This window comes from Saccostrea echinata, unplaced genomic scaffold (genome assembly GCF_033153115.1).
Source record: "Saccostrea echinata isolate AGI-Se365-2 ecotype Australia unplaced genomic scaffold, CSIRO_AGI_Sech_v1 ptg000033l, whole genome shotgun sequence".
NCBI lineage: Eukaryota > Metazoa > Mollusca > Bivalvia > Ostreida > Ostreidae > Saccostrea > Saccostrea echinata.
This window is the reverse complement of record NW_026889782.1, coordinates 25597329-25605379: the sequence shown is the minus strand read 5'-3', so window position 1 is coordinate 25605379 and position 8051 is coordinate 25597329. Positions and strand designations below refer to the sequence as shown.

Below are 8051 nucleotides of genomic sequence, written 5' to 3'. Positions count from 1 at the left end.
AATCTGAAATATGCAAAAAAAAAAAAAAACACGCGTTTTCATAAGTGGCACGCACTGTGGATGTCCATTTTCTCTAAGTTCTCGTAAACCTGAGATGCGCATGTGCGACAAAAATTGAAAGCGAAAGTAGTGACAGAAACTTTGATCCATCAAGGGATAGTCTATTGCAAAGTTTACAAAGGGTGAAAATCTCTTAATAAGAAGCTAAGTTACATTGATTATACTTATTATGTATTTTAAGATGCACTAATTATAGGGAAAATAAATATTAAAAGAATTGTTGCATTATTGTCTTGTCATAAATTTGGCAAGGGGAAAAGGGGGGGGGGGAGGGGGGCTCTTGTATCGATAACTTTTTGTCAGTATATCCTTATGTGTACGAGGGTTGTTCGGAAAGTTCGTGGACTAGCGCCATAAAATTAAAACCGCTTAAGGTAGAACCTACGTCGTATGACGTCATATTGAGTATATGAGTCTAGTCCGTCTTTTTGGTGCTAGATCCATTATGACGTCATAATTAATTTAATGTTCCTTTTTCCCGTACTTTACGGCTTTAATCCAAGACTGTCTCATTAACTAAGTTAATCAATTGTGTTAATGTGAATAGCATGCAACTATTTGAAGGAATGCTAAAAAAAATCCTAAGAAATCTAAATAATACGATATTTTGATGAAATGTGTCTGAGTCAAAGATTTGTTAAAGATTGCATGTAAATTTTGTAATGTCTATCATGGAATGACGTGCATTCCTTTTCATAATTATTTGTTAATTATTCATAATGGTTGGTGTATAATAATAATAATGTTTACCTAAAATATTATCTTTTTTAAATAAAATAAAATTACATTTTTTGATAAATATTCACATTGTAAATCTGAATGTAACTCCAAAACAGTCATTTAATAATTATCCTGTGTAAGTGCAAAAAGGTCAACAAAAGAAGTATTAATAAATAGAGTGTCTCTCATTAGTTTGTGGGGAAAGGTTTATATTTTAATCACTTTTTATAATTATTTGGGTATGTTCTTCATCATATTAAAAATTGAGAACATTCTGACAAAGACTTTTGAAAAATATTTACAAATTTAGGTGGTATATTGACTCAAAAAAAATATTGAGCACATTTGCCTATATCAGTTGAAATGTGGACTTAATCTTTTATATGTCAATTGAATGAAAAAGAATTTATTCTTGAATACTATTGCTTAATACAGTACAGTTAATAAAGTCTATAAACGACAATGTTTGAAGAAGTATTTTAATGATTTTCTATATTCTCTTTATGACCAGTACCCCTAAAAATAGCTGAAAATATGTAGTCGCAGTGTAAAATTGTCATTCCAAGTTGCACAGGCTGCACTACATTTAATGACAAGGAAACATACCATATATTTTTAACTGACTGATAAGCGAGTGCTAATTTATCATTTTGAAAAGTTTGAAAATCTTGTGACAAAGACTTTTCCGACATGGGTTCTACCTTAAGATACATCAATGAATTTTTTAACGTTTAATTAGCATCATCTTTTTTTATTTATATAATAAACTATACATCATTAGTTTAATTTTTTAAAATAAATTTTTGATGTTTTTGAAAGCAATGTATGTCCAGGCGGCGCAACCTCAATGATTACGTTTTTTCTACCTAAGTGTAAATGAGAATTTTTTTCTTTTATATGAGCATTTGTCATTCAAAAATCCCGTTAATTCTCTCATGTGGTATAACACAATTGTACCATAAAATTTGCAATTTTTACCCCATTCTGTAAGTTCTATGAAATTTTATCGTAAATTCTATATGAAATGTCCAAATAATTATGGGGTTGAAATGACGTCAGAAAGGGAAGTGGGTTTCTTTTTCCAACATTCTATAAAGTTTCACCCTCTAGAAAAACTGGTATAGACCTAGGAAATATTTAAATGGACTACTAAAAAATAAAATGCATCCAGAGTAGTTGTTTTTAAGAGAGACGATAGATGTAAAAGTTTGTCGATTTTAGTAAGGGTGTTCAAAGTTTGTCATGTCGAAAAGTGACGTTGATCATATGTGATAGACATTGAACTTCGACAAGCAAATATGCTGTTATAATCAAGTGAGGATCTTTCTGATCTATTTTTACAATATCATATGCATTGAGGTCAGCTGTTTTTGATATTGTAAAATCATATAAACAAGACGGGTTTAAATCTTTACTTAACTTCAAGGAAAAACATCAAGATAAGTGTATGAAGTAGAGAATACGGACATTGAAAAACAATGACGTCATGAAAATAACTAAATGGCGACTGCGCCGGGTGATCATATAATATCTGTTTTATTTAATGATAATTTGGTAAATATTCAAGGTATCAAGCTAAAATTTTCAACATTTCTTTAACTTTTGTTGTTTTATGTCCATTAAATTTTTTTTAAGCATAGACTACATAGTATTAATTTTATCGCATCAGTCCACGAACTTTTCGAACAACCCTCGTATTTGTATTATTCTGTAGACAGCTGGTAGATGCAGCAATTACACAGAGATAATTTGCCACTTATTATTTATAAAATAATTAGCATAAATAACTTTTTTTTTTCAAGAAGTGCTTAAGAGTATAATTATCTTTCAAAACAATGCATTATCTGTTTATAGTATACAGCTGAATATAAGGATGATTTATTACTTCCATAAATATTTTTGTAGGATGAGGAAGAAGTAAACAGGTATTAAAGGATATCTTTTGGGATGAAGAAGACCATGAAGAGAATGAGAATGACGAGAACGTGGAAATGGAGTTAGAGAATGATGAAAATCTTCTCTGGAATGATTTTCAGTATGTAATTATGAATTCATGTATAATATTATTGTAAATTTATCAACCGACTGTAAATTTGTCAATTCATTTAGACGTACATGTATCAAACATTTTTCTTGAAAATTTTTTGGACCTAAAATTTTACCTTCTTTTAATGATTGAAATGACGTAAACCTTTTTGATTGATGCTTTTTAGCCATTAAATATAAAAATATCAAGTAATCATAAACCATTAACTAGCATTTGTTTGTTGATGCATTAATTTTGATTGTTATACCTTTAAAAAATTTTTCCTATATAAATCGATACCAATTAAAGTTCTACATTTCCAATGTTTTACTGGGCGATCATAAAAGAAATTGATGTTTGACCGCATAGTGAGATATAGGGCGAAAAAAACAGTATATAATACATGTATTCTGTTACCATCTCACTTTATCTTGATAAAACTTTACGGACTACCACACAGTTTTTATGCATATTTGATTGTTGATTAACAAAATGCTCAACAACCAAAATTGATTAATATTACAGACAAAATGATGGGACTTGGGGGAGAGAAAGTTCATACAATACTTTTGATTCTTTACACACACACCCTCGCATACATTCAAACACCCTTTCAGACCCCCTATCTCTAACCCACACACGCACACCCTCTTCCTCACATATCTGTCTGTGTAAACATCAGCATTTATTTTTGTAAAACTAATTCATTTTACTCACATATTCTGTAGGGTGCAGTAGAGAAATATTTTCTAGGCCATATGGAGAAAATGAGGAGAGCTTTAGGAGGGTTGCCAGTTAGTGTTGCAGTGGTTGTAAGATATGATACTCCTGGTAATATTTCATATGCATGTATACTGATATCAAAATATAAAGGATGTATTCTGCTGAGATAACTTGCATTGAATTTTTTCAATATTGGATTTAGATTTATCAAATTTGATGTATTTGTTGACCGCTTTCGCGAAAGAAAGGGAACATTAAATGTCATTAATTCATCTTCCATCTGTCAGTCTGTCCATCTGTCATAAAATCTTAAACCTTGGTCGTAACTTTTGAATGAGAAGAGACAGAGCTTTCATATTTTACATGCACATTACCTGTGACAAAACCTTTATAAATATGCTATGATTTTTTAACCTGTGACCTTGACCATGAAGTTTTACCTACTTTTCAAAGATCTTGTTTTTCTTTATAATTTTTGATTGAGAAGAGATAGGGCTTTCATATTTGACATGTGCATTACCTGTGACAAGATGTTCTGGAGCATGCTATGACCATTGACCCCTTTGCCTTGACCTTCATGTTTGACCTATTTTTTTCAAAAAAAAGCTTTGGTGATTACTTATGAATGACATATGATAGTTCCTTTATATTTGACACAATATACCATAAATAATGGCATTTCACCCACTCAGACACCGAAAGCGGGGGACCACATTTCTTTGAATTTGCTTGTTATTATTTGAAACAAAATATGAAACGCAGCTATGTTAAGGCGGTCCGAAGGCTTAATATGCATTAAAAATATACATTTTATTTTGAGCTAGATTTTTATTTCAATATGTAATCTATGTATGAATTTGCAGTCAACTTGTGATAAGAGGTTGATGAGGTATTATTATAAAGCATTTTTGTGATGTCACATGACTGTTGATCACGTGACTGGCACTTGTGAATTCCAAAATGTTGCACAAAAATTGCATCAGCACAAGTGCAAAACAAAATTATTGTGAAATGTTTGTTACACAAGCCAATTCATCGTGATCTTTGGTACATATAAAGTGCTGGGGCAAGTCTGAATTTTACTTCTTAAGAAAATATTGCACGAGAAATTCAACTTACCCAATACAATGGGGTATTTTCCACTCTTTAACGCAATTTATACAAAATAGGATAAATAACATACAAATCCCACAGCAAAATTCAGTTTGAGGACATACTTCTATAGTAGATTCACACAGAATATCTTCAATTAATCCTTATTGATACATGTAAAAGTCAAGGTCATTTGATTGATTAGTGTTGAGTTCCATCTCAATTTCAATGGCATTGATATGAAAAAAAAATTATATTTTTTTTCAAAAATTTCGAATGTTGAGTTGCTTTAAAAACAAACTTAGTTACTATAAAAATGTGTACTGCTGTCAACAAATTCATGCATGGCTTTGTTTGCCAAAATATTTTTAGGAACGTTTGCAGTTAACCAAGAACGATAAATGTATATACATTTAAGTTTCTGTAAAGTACATAAAGTATAGATTATTAATTCTTTGAAGGTATACCTGGAGCCTAAAAAAGTTTTTACTGTAATATAGTTTAGATGCCATCATCCAGAAGGATTTCAGCATCCAGAAGGGGCTAGGTGGCTGCAAAAGGATTCATCAGCATACAAGGAGTTAAGGTAAAGGTGGAACAATGAGTAGTATAAATTTGTTTAAAGTTGAAAGACGTTATAGTCACTCATTGAAGGGTAGGGCTAGTGTGTAATAGCTTATATTCTTCTTTTACAGAAAGATAGTTTTAAACAGAGAATGGTGAGTATCCATGAATTTCTAAAAATATTGCATACAGACGTGAGCTGTGGAAAACTTCTTCAGTCACACTCTTCTGCACTACTGCCCCAAACAGAATTCTTTCTCAAATGATTCATATCGTCTACGAAATATGTTGGCAGTTTTAGACCACAACAACCATGTGGTTAGGGCAGTGCGTGTCAGAGAGGATGGTAAACCCTATGCTGAAACACAGGTGGTAAACGTAGCAATCAGTGGGTTGCCTATGAGAAGAAGTGTCCAAAAGATTTCAAATATATTCCAGGCAAGGATCCTTTCATTATTAAAAATTCTTTTTTATGGATTAGAAAAAAAATTAGGATTAATTGATATTATAGATTTTTAAAGCCATTTTATCCACATGAGTTGATTTATTATCTTTTTTTCTTCCTATAGTTGTCCATCTATTATTGTTATTTGAATTGTTACAATATATATACATGATTGTACAGTATTTTTCTTTGATTTATATTTAGAACTAATGTCTGTGTGCTTAAGGGAGACCTATGGAAAACCTTTGTACACGTACTCAAACAGTGACAAGGAAATAAATTTAAGGTCTTCTGAGCCTAACCTGTCTGGAATGAACGTTCCATCCTCGAAGACTCTCTTACCATGTATGAAAAGTAGGAAAAAATAGGCAACACATGTTGAATTTTGTTTGGTAATTTATAAACAAAAACTATTGAAGCATGATTTCGGAAATAACACTTTGGATAGCATTGACATTAGAGACATAATTAAACAAATATCAATCATTTCAACAATTTACATGTATCATATGGGCAAAATCAATGCCATACCAAAACACCTGCAAGTAAGTTCATCTTAATTATCTGAATCGGAATACGCAGAATGGCACCAAGTGTACTCCCCATTTCTCTGTGGGAACAGGCTGGTATTGGAATGCGTCTTCCAGCACCAAGACGACCATGTTGCAACAAGATAAAATTTCTGTAAGTCTGATTTCTAAATACGGACATGCAAAAGCTAGGGTCCTGGTTGATTTGGAATCTCCAATTCTAGATATTTGCTATCTCCAGCACATCATGCCTCAAGCACAGATTGCGAAATTCAGACTTTGATGTAATGCATGGAGATTGCCTGCAGCAGATGTTCATGCGGGCGTCCTCATAAATCTGACATCCCCCACATGAACACCATGACACACTTGAATTGGAACTACCTGAAACCTGTCCAGTACCATGTTCCTGACCCATTATAAAAGGTTGCATAAAATCAGGGCAAGCTGTGATAGCTCTCTTTAGCATTGTCCTCATTTCATTTGTGGACATGTTGTCAACAGCAGCCTAAAAGTAAAATTGAACATGATAGTACACGTTTTGAAGATCAAAACTGAAGATCAAAAAAAATTTTTTTTTTAATTTCAATTTCACCCAAAATAATGACGTCTCCCTTGCCAATGTTATGAGAGCGCTTGTTTTTTAAGTCAAACGCAAAACCAACACTGATTTCATTGTTGTGTTCGAATGGACTACGTGCACGGTGTAGGTGTGTTGGGCACATCTTACATAGTCTTTGTACTGACAATTTATTAAACTTATACATACATTTATGCATGTTTGTATGTCACTGACCCGTGCAACTTCTGCCATGTTTCTTTGGTAGCTCTTTTTTTCTTATGTGGCAAACGCGTACGAATGTTATTTTCGATGTGGAGTACAAAGGCAATGTAGGATTGACCTACGCTGGTGGAATCTGAAACCCGAAATGCATTGAACCGTGGCCAAGTTAAAGGCTTATATAGCGGTTCAAAAATTGAAACGAATGTAAACTAAAATGGCGGATTTGAAGAGAAATATGGCGGACAGAGATGAATCTTTTCCTTTTACGAATCATGTTCAGCTTTAAGGTTGTTGCTAAAGACGGTAAGCTTTTTGAAAAAGCTCTACTTGTTGATTGAATAAATGTATGTTTTTTACGTCCAGTTCGAGAATTTTTCAGTCATATAGAGACGTCACAATATACCGGTGAAGGGTTTCAAATTCAGACTTTTACTGGGCACTCATGATCATTGAGCGGTGAGGAATCTCATCCGAATGACCCATAACTTTCACTTCAAAGTGCCGAACGCTTGGCAAAGGAAAAGTTGCTACCTATTTTTATCGACTGTAAGTCGCAGCAGAAGTTAGAACCCGCGACTTTCCGATTACAAAGCGAGTGCTCCACCGACTGAGCTACCGTGACTGTGCTAATCAACTTCAGAATTCAAAAAATAATTGTATAATTTAACCTAGACTGAAATGTACAGTTGAAGTAATGACAGTATATTACAGAATTTTTGTCTAGATCTTAATTAAAGTTTTTGAATGTAAAGAAAAAAATTCTCAACCTTAACATATTTCCTGAGTTTGTTAGAATTCATTTTGATTAAAATCAGAAGTTATGCATCTATTTCAATTACAAATTATTCCGTACTTGTGTATTTGGTAGCTTTCACAGAATATTTCACGAATCCTTGCCTGATTGCTTACATTAACTTTTGGAGGCATTTTATTTTTATACTCGCTTACTTTTCCGATCGAGTAACCGGTTACTCGGATGGTTTTTTTCAGACCTCAAAACATCCTTGTTTCCGATATATATGCTCAATGGTAACTGAAATATATGTAACGACGTTACAATTTCTATACATGTATTTATCTTATCATTTGTGTACCGGTACATATAAA

General features: G+C 32.5%; 1 pseudogene; it reads right to left on the bottom strand.

Moving 5' to 3' along the window:
- Window positions 1-6186: 6186 nt before the first annotated feature.
- On the bottom strand, window positions 6187-6974 carry LOC133199178 (P2X purinoceptor 7-like; annotated as a pseudogene).
- Between the last annotated feature and the right edge of the window lie 1077 nt (window positions 6975-8051).